Source organism: Electrophorus electricus, unplaced genomic scaffold (assembly GCF_041902795.1).
Source record: "Electrophorus electricus isolate QZ-2024a unplaced genomic scaffold, ASM4190279v1 Scaffold42, whole genome shotgun sequence".
NCBI lineage: Eukaryota > Metazoa > Chordata > Actinopteri > Gymnotiformes > Gymnotidae > Electrophorus > Electrophorus electricus.
Genome location: NW_027658714.1, coordinates 200,148 through 214,654, shown reverse-complemented (window position 1 = coordinate 214,654; position 14,507 = coordinate 200,148). Strand labels below are relative to the sequence as shown.

At 41.2% G+C, this 14,507-nt stretch overlaps 1 non-coding gene across 1 annotated transcript; it reads left to right on the top strand.

The window, feature by feature from the left end:
* Positions 1–9,376: 9,376 nt before the first annotated feature.
* trnai-aau (transfer RNA isoleucine (anticodon AAU)) lies at positions 9,377–9,450 on the top strand. Its single transcript has one exon. It is a non-coding gene; the product is annotated as a tRNA-Ile (tRNA).
* Positions 9,451–14,507: the final 5,057 nt, after the last annotated feature.

Here is a 14,507-nt window from a genome sequence, read left to right as displayed (position 1 = left end):
AGAGAGAGAGAGAGGAAATGAGAAAGCACAAGAGGGCAAAAGATCCAGCCGCAAAGGCACAAAATGTGTGTGTGTGTGGAGGTGGGGGGGGGGGTGAAGACACAAAGACAGCAAGAGATAGCAGACAAGCATGGGGTGCTTAAATAAATGGGCAGGAGAAATAGAGAAAGAGAGGAAAGAGGAACACTGTTACCATTTAGGGAAAGAGGACACAAAGTAAGTGCAACGGCGCAGTAGTGAGTGTTCCCTTTACAGAGAGGCCTTTCCTCAGAGGAGCTGAGGTGCTCAGGGTTTGGCTGAATCCTTCTTACAGGGCCTTTACGTGGGCTGTCTGTGTAGAGGGAACACGAGGGAAGATCAGGAGGATTCGAGCGGCTGTGAGGGAGAACTAAGATGGAGGCAGACGAAAGAATAGGCACGGCAAGTCGGAACATCAAAACACATCTGAGAAGCCTTCTTAAATCAGAACAGCCACAATCACACAAGCTACTGGAACCAGTCAAATATGACGGAGGAGGGTCAACGGTGTGACCGAATCACTGAAGAAGGAAGAGAGAATGGCCGGAAATCAAACTACACCATCAGATTTTGTTGCTGATTGTATGATGCTTTTAATAGGACAAGACAATGAAAGCCAGCCAAACAACCAAACAATCAGCTCAGAGCTTATTATGAGGGAGGACTAGATGAGAGAGTACTTTGACCTGTGGAGTGGATCACGCGAAGCAGCGGCCTGCAGCCGATCAGGGGCTCGGGCTGTGGGACTGAATGGCTTACCTGTGGAGCAGTAGGGGTAGTGCAGGGACGTCCCACTGGTGGGCTTGTGTTCTGGCTAATGCCTACTCCTGACATGATCTCCTCTGTGATATCCTTGCCATCCTGGTTAGGGTCTCGGATACGGATCTTAGCGAACAGCAAGTTATTTGCATCTATTAAGTCAATCCACAATTAAATTAATTTCACCTCTGAGGCAGGGGGAATACTCACTGTTTTCTTTACCCTCTTAGTGGGTGGAGGCTGCTGAGCTGTATGCACTATTATGGATGGAGATTTGGTGTATATGGTCTGGCCAGGATAGTATGAAGGCCCTGCCACTAGTGGTGACCAAAAAAAAGCACTGGTTTCAGTTAGAGAGCAAACGAAAAACCAGTTTCAGCCAGCGGGAATACCCAGAAGAAAGGTCTCTTTATCGGTGAGAGCACGCATGTGGGTTTCCCAGGTGGGGGTAGAGAAAGGGAAGTCCAAACTCACCATATGCTAGTGGGCAGTCTGCAGGAAAGAGCCCAGGGTAGAATGTACTGGGTCCTGTGGGCTGGACGGAGTACTGCTGGGGATGTCCCACGTAAGGAAGGCCACTGTGGTGATACTGAGAATGAAACAGAACAGCAGAGGTAAAGGGCCTAGCACCAGACATGGCCATTCATATAGGACACTCCTAAAAGAGATATTCAAAGCAGTAAACAAACAAAAAATACAAAAACATTTAGTTTTTACACTGAAAAAAAACTAAACTAGAATTTCTCATTTCTGCTTCCAAGATAAAACATATTTTTATCTACACATTTTAGGAGCGGTTTATTTATTGCTGGCCAACCTGTTTATAGACAGATTTTCAACCCATTTGCTACACTGTGTACATATTTGCACAGGCGCTTTTCTCTGCTCTGGGTACCTGAGGCACGTAGTACTGGAGTACGTAGTACTGGCCGGTCTGGGATGAGGTGAAGGGCATGGGTGTCAGGAACATCATGATGGGCTGGCCGGACACGGGTCGAAAGGAAGCGCTGTTACTTGGAATGGCAGGCTGGGCTGTCTGCATCTGAGGGATCTGGAAAAGCTGGGAGAGGAGAGGAGTGGAGAGTGAGGGTCACAGAGCAGCGTGGCGTATGCCGCAGCAGCCGGCTCAGACGCTCGGAGTGAAGACTTTAGTCAAGAGTTGAGTCGTGGACTCTACAGCAGTTGTACTGGGAATTTTGAGGAGATATATACATAAAAAAAAAAGTTTAACATTTTCAAGGGATTTTGAATGTCCTGTTATGCTAGGCATGCAAGATACAAAAAGAAAAATCTTTCAAGAGTCTGTTTCACATGCATGGCACTAATACAAGGGTGAATGAACTAGCATGAAAAATTAAACAATTACAATGATGGATGCAGCTAATTAGCCATGATTGCAGGAGAGGGGATATATATGTAAAAGACAACTAATCTTGAATGTAAATTTGTACCGATAACCTGAGTCTATCAAAGCCAATGCTGACAAAATATGACATGAGCTAGAATTCAGAATGTGACAAACCCCCATCCCAGTTGGCTTTGATGCTCAGAATGAGAACATAGTGAGGGAATTCCTTCTACATGAGAAACAGTAAAATGAGCCTAAGAGGTGATTCTCACATACTGTCTCCCACCGAGCTGTTGCCATCTTAACATTTTCTGGACATAAAATCCTCCCTCCAGCAGTTATGCAGGCAGGCAGAAATGAACCTTTGTATGGGCTCCTGGGTAATGGAGCAGCCATACCATGTCCAAAACAGATTATTAAAAAGCATTGGAGTCCAAAGGAAATAAAGAGAAACAGACTAAAATAGACTAAACATAAAAGACTAAACATAGGTGCTGGCATCCTCCGAACTGGGGAGCAGAGTGGAGCGCAGGTGCACCACTGAGCTACTGGAATGTCTTTCAATGCATTTTTTGAAGACTGCAAAATTACCTGAATGGATCTCAATCCTCCCTTGAATATTGAAGCAGGAACGAGAGAGAAGCTAGTGGAAGAATGCACTAATGGGTGTGGAGGGTCAGAGAGACTGTAACACGCTCACATACACTGGCACACACAATTTAAACAAATCTTTAAACAAATTTAAACCAAAACAAGTTTGTTTGTTTTTTTTAAATTACGGAATTGAACACTGTTGTTACAGTGGAATTGTGAGGTCAGAGGCAGAGCAAATGTGTTCCACTAACCTTCCTGGCCCTTTAAGTGCACTACTGCAGATAGACTGAAAACAAATTTCACCTAAATAAAATCACACTGTAACACTGAAAACATAAACACAGACAAGCACTGAATGAGTGGTAAAGGGCATTAAAGCCTAAGTATTACATGGAGATCACCGCTCACATTTTCAATTCTTTCCTTTGACAAAACAACTCACATCAACAGCCAAGGCACTGCATTGGCTTTCTAAAAGGAGATGGCAGATGGCACTATCAATTAGCTTCACTCAAAAATGGGAGAAAACAAGGAATGCGGCATGTTATGCGCTCGTGCACATAGTTCGGTCACACGTCTCTGCTATGGTCTTCCAACGTACACTGCCCTTGATATGAGGCAATATGGCCACCTACTGTAAGCTCAACCTTGGGTCACGATATCATGCAGAGCCTTCATAATACCCTATGCTTCTGTGCATGTGCTAGTCAGATTCAAGCTCAAATATCGTCTCTCTCAGCTAGCACAGCCCGGCCTCATCTGTCTACAAAACTTCCAAGAGGTCTCCGGTACACTAGACAAATGTTGCTGTTTTGTATTCACAGAGAACATTTATCCAAGTATGTGTACAGGTCAAAAAGTTGGGATGCGGCTGGGAGACAGGAATCCATCTGCCTCTGAGATTGATGTGTGAGTTGGGGAGGGGAGTGCAGTGGCTAGAACACTAAACTTGGCGAGGTTTTACCACAGGCACACAGAGGAGCATGCAGCATACAGTGGGAGGTGCTGCGCTGCGGCGGCGGACGTTAGCTGCTGGTGGGCAGGATGAGAGAGCAAACTGGGGGTGGAGGAGGGTGGGGGGAGCCAGGCAGAGACTGTGGGGGCAGGATGCGTGCAGACGCATGTCACATGCTGCAGGAATCTGGACCATGTTGCTGACAAGTTCATTGAATGTTTTGAAGCCAACTACAGCACATGCATGTCTGTGTTGTATCTGGGCTTGGTGGATTAGGGTCAAGGAAGACTTATTTATAGCTAAAGATGTCTATCAATAGCAACACACTTAACTGCAGATAACCATATTTACTGCTAAACTTTGGCTGACATCTCAAGTGAGGCGCACTTCATACAGAATGAATACAAGAGTTAATTTACTGTCTTGTGCAGTTCAATATAACAAGCTCATGGTTCATTGCAGGTGGAGCCACCGTCCTTGTTGATTGAAAACCTTAAGAAGCAGAAGCAACAGTCCTATTCCAAGCTAGAGAAAAAAGGCACAGGACTCTCACACAGCAGACTCTGAAATGGACGATCTCTCACATTAAGGTATGGCTATGCAGCCTTGAATTTTTATCTCCAGACATTCTTGTGTGGTTCCTAGATTTTTCCCACATTCCAGTCCTTTTCTCAAGTACACTTTAAATAGAAAATAAAGTAATTAATTGAAGGGAATAGCCGGTGCCATCTTTATTCTGAGCTCAATGTTGCATACAGACGAGGTATTGACCACAGAATGTCTAACAGTCTCAGGTGGGTTCAATATTTATACATTTTCATCAAGTTACAAAACCATTTTTTTTTTAAATTGTATCTTTAGGTGGTATCCTGGCCTCAATCCTGGACTTGCCACAGAGGCCATATTTGGTCATTCTCACTTCCTGCTTACTTCTGAAGCCTAATTTGGTCTTTTACAATTCCTGCCATCATATTATTACATTAATAATTTCATTTTATTACCTCACTTGAGTACACCTCTAGCTGGATATTGAACCACTTGGTTGTAATCCTAAATGAATCATGAATGATACAATCAAAGGATCACTGCTTGAACCCAAGCAAAAAAGTTTGATTTTTCACATTCACAGACATGAAGAACCAGCAGGACGAATCAAGACTCATGTGAACTGTGTGGGAAAGTAGACTTTTCACATACTGTAGAACAAAACCGCTTTGATGAAGTTGTAAGCAAAGTGCTATTAAGAACATAAGCCTGTGTAAATCCTGATAAGCAATTGTAGTTCAGAAGTGTTTGAATATGTGTATTGTTTGTTTGTATTTTCACAGGCCAAAAACAAGTACTGATTAGCAAGATTTACTACCTCCCAGTACACCATTTCTTTTTACTGCCTGAGTAGATGTTGATGGAAGTCAAAAGGGCAACAGAAGCAACAGCCATCTGGTGGTTGCTTCCAGACTACCAGATCAGCTTGATATTCTCTATTGCCTCTCTCTGGCAGAATACCCACCAGGTCATTCCACATTTGCATAGTTTTGGTGATGCTCTTTGCTTTGGCTTCAGTGTCACTTTGGTGGGCTTCTTTGGGTGGGATGATTCCCCCGCTGAGAGTGTGCGGGCTGTTGTGGAGAGAGGATGTGTCTCCAGAGTCACATCCAGACCCACATATGGCCACCGCAACTAGAAAAGCACAGGTGAGGAAGGTAAGGCTTCTGAGAGCTACCAGCCAAGCAGGTGTGGACAGAAAAGAGGTGCTCTGTAGCAAAGAGAAAGGAAGCTGATTGCTTGGTATGTAAAAGGACAGAAACCTGGAAGCTGGTGTGGATAGTATGAAACCCACCAAAAATGAAAACAACAGCTTCATTTGGAAAGAAAACAAAACAAAAAAAACCAAAAAAAAAACCCCACAAAATGCAGCAAGAGAGAACAGGTCTTTGCTTATCTTAGATAAATCAATGTTTGAAATAATCAATGCTTTAAAAAGCATGGTAGCCAGGAACAAAAAAGTAACTAAAAGTATTCAAGTATCCATTTTTTTATATCAATTTTCATCTCTGACAAGGAAGATGTGGAGGGGAACCTGGGAGGCTGTTGGACAGGGTAATGAACTGGATTGCAGGCTCAAACACTGCATGCACTTATATGCACTTGAAGGACAGTGTTCACTACCAGTTCCGTGTACGCCTTTTTTTCTATCGTCACTTTGTATCAACTGGGAAGGAGCAACTGTCATTCACACCCAACAGGAATGCAGCTAGATGTGATCTTGAGAATTCTTGGCTATAGAATCGCCAAAAACTATCTTAAGCACTTTAGCACCATTCTAAGACAACCATTGACAATAATTACTCACCTTAATGAATTCTTTGTCTGCATCTTGGCTGCATCTGAGCTGGTGGTTGAAAAGCAGGGCCCGCAGCTGTCGGTTCTGGTGCTGGATGTCATACTGCTTAGCTGTCTGACAGGCCCGCACAACTCGTAGGTCTGTTCAAGGTGGCACTTGTACACCTCAATTTCCATCGTAATTGTCCTGTACAACCATTAAAAAATTTGACAGAAGTTAAAAAACAGCAGAACGGTTTGTTACAACTGGAAAAAAATAAATAAGAAAATATTGTTTGTTGTTGTACATGAAAGTCAGAGAGCCATGAGGATAAGCCCTCTTGTCCAAAGTTCTGATCAGCAGTTATGACCTCCTAACACTGCAATCAAAATGCACGGGCAAAAGATGCATTACTGAAAAAACACTCTGCACATCTGGATTTCATGTCACCACAGTCAAAGTTGAAGGCTTTGTTCGGTGAAAAGAAAACAAATGCATCAAAGTTGACGTTATACTCAGTAAGAACTCAGTACAGTAAGAAACTGCAAAATACTCAGAAAACTCTGTGCATGAGTCAGTGGCTCAATAGTCCAACTAAAATCAGCCAGGACCACAGTTTAGTTGGGTTAAACATGAGTCAACTAAATCCTTAGTCAGAGAATGATATTCTGTCTTTGCTGCTTACATGATCAGCTTCTTTCAAATAGCCATGTAAACTTAGTTATTTAGGAATAATATCAAACTACATGTGGGCCATCAGATCCTGTTTGCCCTTGAAGACCCACTCACAATCTTTGCCCAAGTCCAGCACTGGACATGCATTACCTTGCACAGTTTCACAGCTCTGGCACTGCAATCAACAATGCATACGTCTTAACTAAGAAGGCAACAGTTGAAATGGAAAACCTACTTCCTCTCTGGGAGTGAAGGAAGCCAGCTGCTTGATCTTCAGTGTCTGGTTGAGTCTTGGATGCATCAAGCACAGGGACACCAGCTGATACCCCATGGTTGAGGTGCTCCATATATTGTGCAAGGATCGGTTCGTTATAATCACCATTCTGCATTTTTTAACAGCAGCAACAGCATAAAATGGTTCAGGTAAGGGTGCATCATTGGAAGACTTTCACTAAAATATGTCCTCACCATGTCTCAAATACAGCAATACCTCATAGAAGCCATTGTACTGCACACAGAATGGACAGTCTCAGCAGTTTCTGTTCTCATATGGAACCTCAGTGTTTTGATTACAGAACCAGCAATTCACAATGACATGAACTGGTTTCTTCCCATTGAATAGGGAGTTTATATATATAAATGAATTTGATCAAACTATAGCAATGATTGTGAGCAAGGAGCTTTCATTTTACAGCCTAAAAATGAAAGTGGCAAATAAATGTATGTTACAAATAAACCAAACTTGAAACGTTATATGAATAGCTTCATGTTGAATATACACAGTTAATCAGTCATTACAAACTACATTCTATTAATACAGAATGTTTATGAAAGTTAATTTAATCTAATTAACAATAAATGAACAGTCGAATATTGTAGTTCAAACAGTCCGATAGCTGTAGTAATGGCTTAAGTCATTTTGCTTATTTAGAGAGAACGATACATTTGAAAACCCACAGGTTTGTGAATTTGGGTCTCTAAATCATACAAAAGTAGGTTTTCTATTGCTGAACAGTTAGCTAGCTAACAAACTACCAGCACCTAAACGATCAAAGTTGAAAGCTGAACAATGAAATGGTTCCACAAGGAATGGTTTATAGCCCCGAGTTTGACACTCGCTGACCTCAACTGTTAGCTAGCTAACTAGCGTATCGCTGTGATAAAGCGATACAATCTTTAGCAATGAGGACATGAATAAAGTATCCTTTACAATTTTCACAATATTGTGAAATTTAATTTGCTGGCATTGGAGGTTATTAAATATTCACAATATCAATAATAATTCCTTGGCTCACAGAATCAGACATTACATTTTTGCTGTTATGGCAGCTGTTATAAAGATCATATTTATACAGAACCCTGTTCAGTTAGTGCTAGTATTGAGGAACCATTGCATAACTAATAGCGGTACAGAAACAGAAACATCATGTGTTCAGATGAATAACTGGATGTGTGTGAGACAGTCTGTGAGAGGTTTGCATTTGTGTGTTGCATGACTATGAATGGGAAAACCATATAAAGGTAAAAACATTACCTCTGCAACAAGGATCTCTTCTATTTGAAGGAAAGGTTTAAGTTAGACACAGTCTCAACAGAGTAAGTTAAATCTGTCTGTGTTAAGACCAGTTGACATATCAGTGGTTTATCACTGATTATGTCTGCCACTGAGATACCACAAATTAAGCTTTCCAGATTCCAAGACATACAGTTGTGCAGTGTGAGCCATACATCAATTTGAAAACTTCAAAAGTCACGTAATGTGTGCATGGCATAAGCGTATTAGCAGGTCCCGAAAACATTTGCTATCAGAAAGGATTTCATCATAGAAAAAAACTACAAATTCTAGACTTGAGAATGTGAGCATCAATCCCACTAACACTCACATACTAAAAGAGCACTCTACCACTTGACCTAGTTCTCCTAGAGTGGGACTTGTTTGCAGATCGGACAAAAGCTGAAGACACAGTGGAATGGCAATTCTCTAGGAGATCATACCAAATCCTGCATCCACCCTAAATATTTCATCTAGCTGTGAAGTCAAAAAAGCTTATTCCTGAAATGACAGGAATAGTTCTTGCAGATTCTGATATGCTATGCAAACACTATAAAATGTGAGCTATGTTAGATCTGGCAGCCATTGGCTCTAACTGTCTCTTTTTATTGAGTTAAGCAATGCTTACAGAATAACTTTCTATGGCTTCAAATACTTCCAAGAATTAAACCTTGCAGAGCTCTGTAGCTAGACACATTGTCTCTGTAGGTTTGACATGTTCATTTGACAAACTAGCTAAAATAGCATCTTTTGGTTTGAATAAATTGCCCCTTAGACCCAGACAAAAAATTGCTCAAAATCTTTCTGCTTATTCATGCAGCAATGACACAGATTTCCAAAGAAAGAGGACGTATGGTTAAAGCTAGAAAAAAATGCCTACTCTGTGCAGAAAATCTGATATTTTAAATATGTCCCTAAAAGGTTTATATTCCTTGGCTCACAGAATCAGACATTACATTTTTGTTGTTATGGCAGATTTCATGGTGTAATAGACAGCACTATGTAACTCGCAGCAATAAAGCTCAGTGGACTTTGCAATTGATCCTATGCTCGGTCGAAAAAGTGGCCGTAATCTCGTTGACACCAAGTCTACAATTTCATGGAAAGGTTCCCTTCAGTGCTCCACCAAAAACTGCGAAATGAACAGAGAAAGGCCGATTAGCTCAGTTGGTCAGAGCGTGGTGCTAATAACGCCAAGGTCATGGGTTCGATCCCCATATGGGCCATGTGGGTTTTGTTTGATGAATGACCCCTTGTCAACAAACCACCTGTTTGAACTTGTGTTGCTTATAACATTGCTTGTAAATCACAATCTGCTAAGACATGTTCCAAGTACATGAGAGCGTGTTCTTGATTATAAAACTTTACCCATGGATTTGTGCTTGTTTACAAATCTTGGACAATGCAGAGAAAAGTATGAAATCAGAGGGACTCTGGCATTAGTGTAAGGCTCTCGATCGCTGTGTGAATAGGTCAAAGAAGCCATTCCAGAGGCATGCAGACAACCTGCATCCTCCCCATCAAATTATAGCCAGTTAGGTGTCTGGCAGTGCCAGGGAGTTCAAATCCTTTAGTCTGAAATGTGTTGGGATATGATTATGCCTGCCACTGAGGTCTGACAGCTCCACAGTTGCCTTGTGAAAAGAATACAGTATAGACCGGCACCCACATACATTACTGTACACATCAGAGATCAGCGCAGGAATATCAGTTTGTAAACCCGCCAAATCTGCCCCCACAGGCTCCCTGAGTTCTACTAATCGCTCCAACACCTTGTTTCAACCTCAGTTTCTTTTTTTTTGAAGCGCATGAGGCAGCTTCAGCTATTTCCACAGGCAATCATATTAGATGTGCCATCAGTAACCAGACATGTGACTTTATTTTATTCCCCATTCTTCCATAAGAGAGGATTTCACACAGGCCAAATTTTCAGCCGTATGCGCCTGCAGGAATTTCACAACACCAAGTAGTGTAGACTTCAGAAATGTGTTGTCATCTATAAAATGGCAGGTCACAGCCAAGAAGGCATCCACATTAAGAGATGTCCACATATCTGCTGACAAACTCATTGCAGGAATTTTCTGGACCTCAGCTTTGGCCTTCTCTTTCTCTTATTGACATTTGGCCTCAACCATGGCCTTTACAGTCTAAAGGGAAGGAAGAAAATAATTATATATATTTTTAATACTACTCTCATAATGTATCCATGTCACCACACATACCTTCCTAGTTGGGAGAATATAAGTTGAATCCAATTTTGCTACCAAGTCCCTGAAGCTTTTATCCTCAACTAAGCTAAATGGCTGTGTGTCTCTAACTATCATGGAGACCAAAGCCTCATCCAGCTCTTCCTTTCTGGTCACTGCTTTGTAAAGATTAGATTATACTTTGTCACCAAAAAATATAGTACTCACCAATGAAATTCACTTTATAATCCAATCCAAACTGCAAATAACATGTAAGGTGCAGAGAATAATGCAATATATATATATATATATATATATATATATATATATATATATATATATATATATATATATATATGTATATAGAGTATATACACATTTTATATACATGTGCATAATAACGTTAACACCTTGTGACAACTGATAAATAAGCCAAATGACATTGGCAAGGGTGACAGTAGGAAAAACTCACTGGAATGGTGGAAGGGACTTGGAAGGTGTCAGACTCAAAAGGGAACTCATCCTCCTTCGGTTAACCCTGGATAAACCTGGCCAGAGATGAGTTGGGTAGAGGATGGCTGACAAATTGTAAGCATGAAAGATACACTACAGCATTCCTACACAAAGACATCATAGGAGATAGAAACAGAGCACAGTTCACCTGGATAGAACACCTGGGTAGAAATACAGTAACTCATTATTATAACAGTACAAAGAAATGAAATGTGGATCATCCAGGTGAGGTTCATCTGCTAATCTGCACATAAATATTGTTTGTGACAGTGCAGAATGTTGCAGGTAAATGGAGGGCAAGGTGCTGTCATTTTAAGCATTTTAAGGCAGGTCCAGGAAGGAGAAACCCCAGCAGGTAGGAAGAGTTAGTGGGGAGCACAGATAGCGCAGCACTCCAGAATCATGTACTGGAGCATGGTGTGTCCACTGGGGGGAGGTGGGGTGGTTGGAATAGCATAAAAGACTGTTGTTACTGCAAAGATTCATTTAGACCTTTCATTTGGACTGTTATTCTTTTTTTTAGGGGGCGGGGGGGCATGTATTTAATGAAATAATAATGAAAAATTAATAGATGAATTCATACCAACTCAAATTTGCTGGTAAAGAAATCATTTGTAAGGTAAAAGTTATTTTAAGAGTGATGTTAAGGAATTTTTTTAAATGTTAATTATAATTTCATTAGAATAATTCTAACATCTACGGGATGATCTGAGGGTTAAAGAAAAAAGAGGTGGACCTTATGGGCAATAAAGCAAAAGTCATTATTGTAGTACAAGACCCTTTGTTCTAGCTAAGTGATCTGCTGCATCTCAGTTTGAGTCATGTAGAATTCTAAAGACAGAAAGTCTTTATTCTGGCATAAAATAAAACTGAAGGGGGAAACATACTTTGAGTTAGTACCAGTAGTTATTGATTGTACACAAAGTCCAGTATGCATCCAAATGTAATCAAGAGATATCTGTTGGTAGCTGAACATCTCCAACTCGTACAATGCAATGTTTCTTGTGTGTCAAATGAACTTAACAATTCAAACATCCATAACTGGCCGTGTTTCTTGCCAACATACTGGTGTTTGGATTTATGGGATTACATGTATGTTGCCTTCAATAGCTTAGTTGGTAGAGTTTAGGACTGTAGAATTTAAAACTGTTATCCTTAGTCTGTCAGTTAAAATCTGACTCAAAGGAAGTTTGTTTTTTCACATACAAGCTTCTTTTTTAAGTGAGCAAATACAAAGAGCGTTCCCTGACCAGGAATCAAGCCCAAGTCGCATTGGTGAAAGTGTTGAATCCTAGCCACTCACCCACCAGCAATAAAGCTCAGATGCTTCTGACAAACATTTTTCAAACTCTGTATTCCTAGTATACTGACGATGTTTGTATGCATACTAGACTTGGTATGCATGAGCATTAGGAGGTCATAAAGAGAGGTATTCATATTTCTTTTTATTCCACATAAAAATTAAGTTTGAAAGAGAATCCTAGCCACTAGCTCACCAGGGATAAAGGTGACAGTTTCCTCTGACATGAACATGACCTACATTCATTGGTAACATTTTGAACGAAACCAGGCAAAAGTATTTAGTCACTAGCTGAAATAGCTCAGCTGGGTGAGTGTTAGATTGAATATCAAAAGACTCCTAGTTCAGTCCTGGGTTTTGGTAGCTGTGCAAGACCAAGCTCCTTATCAAATTGTCCTCTTTTTAAGAATATTTCCTAAACTTTTACATTCCTTTCTAAAAACGAATAAGACATTACTGTTTTTACGCTATTGTTAGAAGTCATAGTGTAATAGTGCTCTAGACTTTGAATTCAGTGATCCTACTTAAACTTTAGTGGAATTTGCACTTCCTTATGATATGTTTCCTCACTGCACAGAGAGCCATTTGAACATTGGCTTCTGTATAAACCCTTTTGAAATGTTTTTCATTAGTTGTCTACTGACCAAACAACTGGACAAAGGAAGGGTAGGCGTCAGCTTGCATGTATGCTTGTGTTGGTATCCTGGTTCACACACTCCCTGTGTTTTCATGGAATGGGGCCTACCTCAGCTTCCTTTGGCTCATGGATGGGCTTTGTCCTACCAAAAAAGGTGATGCAAATAAGTCATCTGCTTACTAAAGTTCTTGAAAATCACACTCTGCGAAGAGGCATTGCATAATGCAAAAAAACCTTCAGAAACAATACACTCTAATGACAGCAACCAACATACTTAATACAGGAGTGACCTCAGGGGTGACCTCATCCAAAGGCCACAACAGGAACAACAGGCTTAAGAAAGGACACATGAAATGACCTCAAAACACAAAAGTGAGCAGGTAAGATGAGTTGATATGTGACTTCATTAATGTGCTTGGTAATTTCATATGGACCGATATACTTGGGACCTAACCTGCGACATGACCCCGGCTTGCGGAAGTCCTGTGTAGAGAGCCACACTCTGTCACCAGGTTGGTATATCAGGTTCTCCCCTCTGTGCCTGTCCGCAATTTCCTTATACATTCAGAGAGCTCATACAATACACTGATCTGTTTCCTCCCATACCCTTTCGCTCTGCTGCATCCACTCATCCACAGCGGGGAAACCAGCTGATATGGAAGTCCATGGGACATTTGAGGCTGATAACCTAAAATACAATAAAAAGGAGTCAAGCCAGTGGATGAACTAGTAAGTGAATTTTGGGCCATTTCTGCCAATAAGAGGAACTTGGACCGGTCTGATGGATTGTTCATATAAAAACAATGTAGGAATTGGCCATTTGACTGTGGATGTAAAACTAATAGCTACCCCGATGTGTTCAATATAGGAAGCCCAAACTCGAGATGTGAATTGATGTCCCCAATATGATATTATGTCCTCTGGGATGCCAAATATACGGAACACCTGGTTAAACAAGGCTTCCACAGTTTGGCAGGCTGTAGGCATACTCGGAAACACAATGAACCACACACCCCTGGAGAATCCATCAACTACAGTGAGGACAGAGAGGTCAGTAACGCAATCTAAGGTGATGTGAGACCAAGGACTTTCTGGTACGGGAAGAAGCATGAGCTTTCCTGTGGGTAGGGTCTTAGGCATCTTGCTTTGACTGCAAATTGAACATGAAGAAACATACTTATAAATATCGCTTGTCATAGCCCTGAACCAGCGAAGAATGAGCCCACTTCAACAGATGGTCACAGCACAAGGTAGGTAATGTTTTCCCGACAGACATTCCATTGGGATGACTGTGTCTTGTGTGGCTTGTTTATTCCATCATCTATTTTATATACACTTGTCTATTTAATCATCTATTGTAACTTGGACTTGTCGTATCGTTGTGAAAGTACAGCTCCTACCCCGATGTTAGCAGCATCAGCTTCCACGACAAATGGAATGGAAGGATCAGGATGTCGACGTATGCTAGTCGTGGTAAAAGCTTCTTTCAGTTTCCTGAATGCTTGATCAGCCTCCTGATTCCAAAGTAGCTTGGTCATTGCTCCTTTCAGGAGGGCTGTGAGAGGAGCTGCAATGCTGCTAAAATTCCATATGAAGCATCGGTAAAAGTTTGCAAATCCCAAGAATCTCTGGAGTTTTTTTAACTAT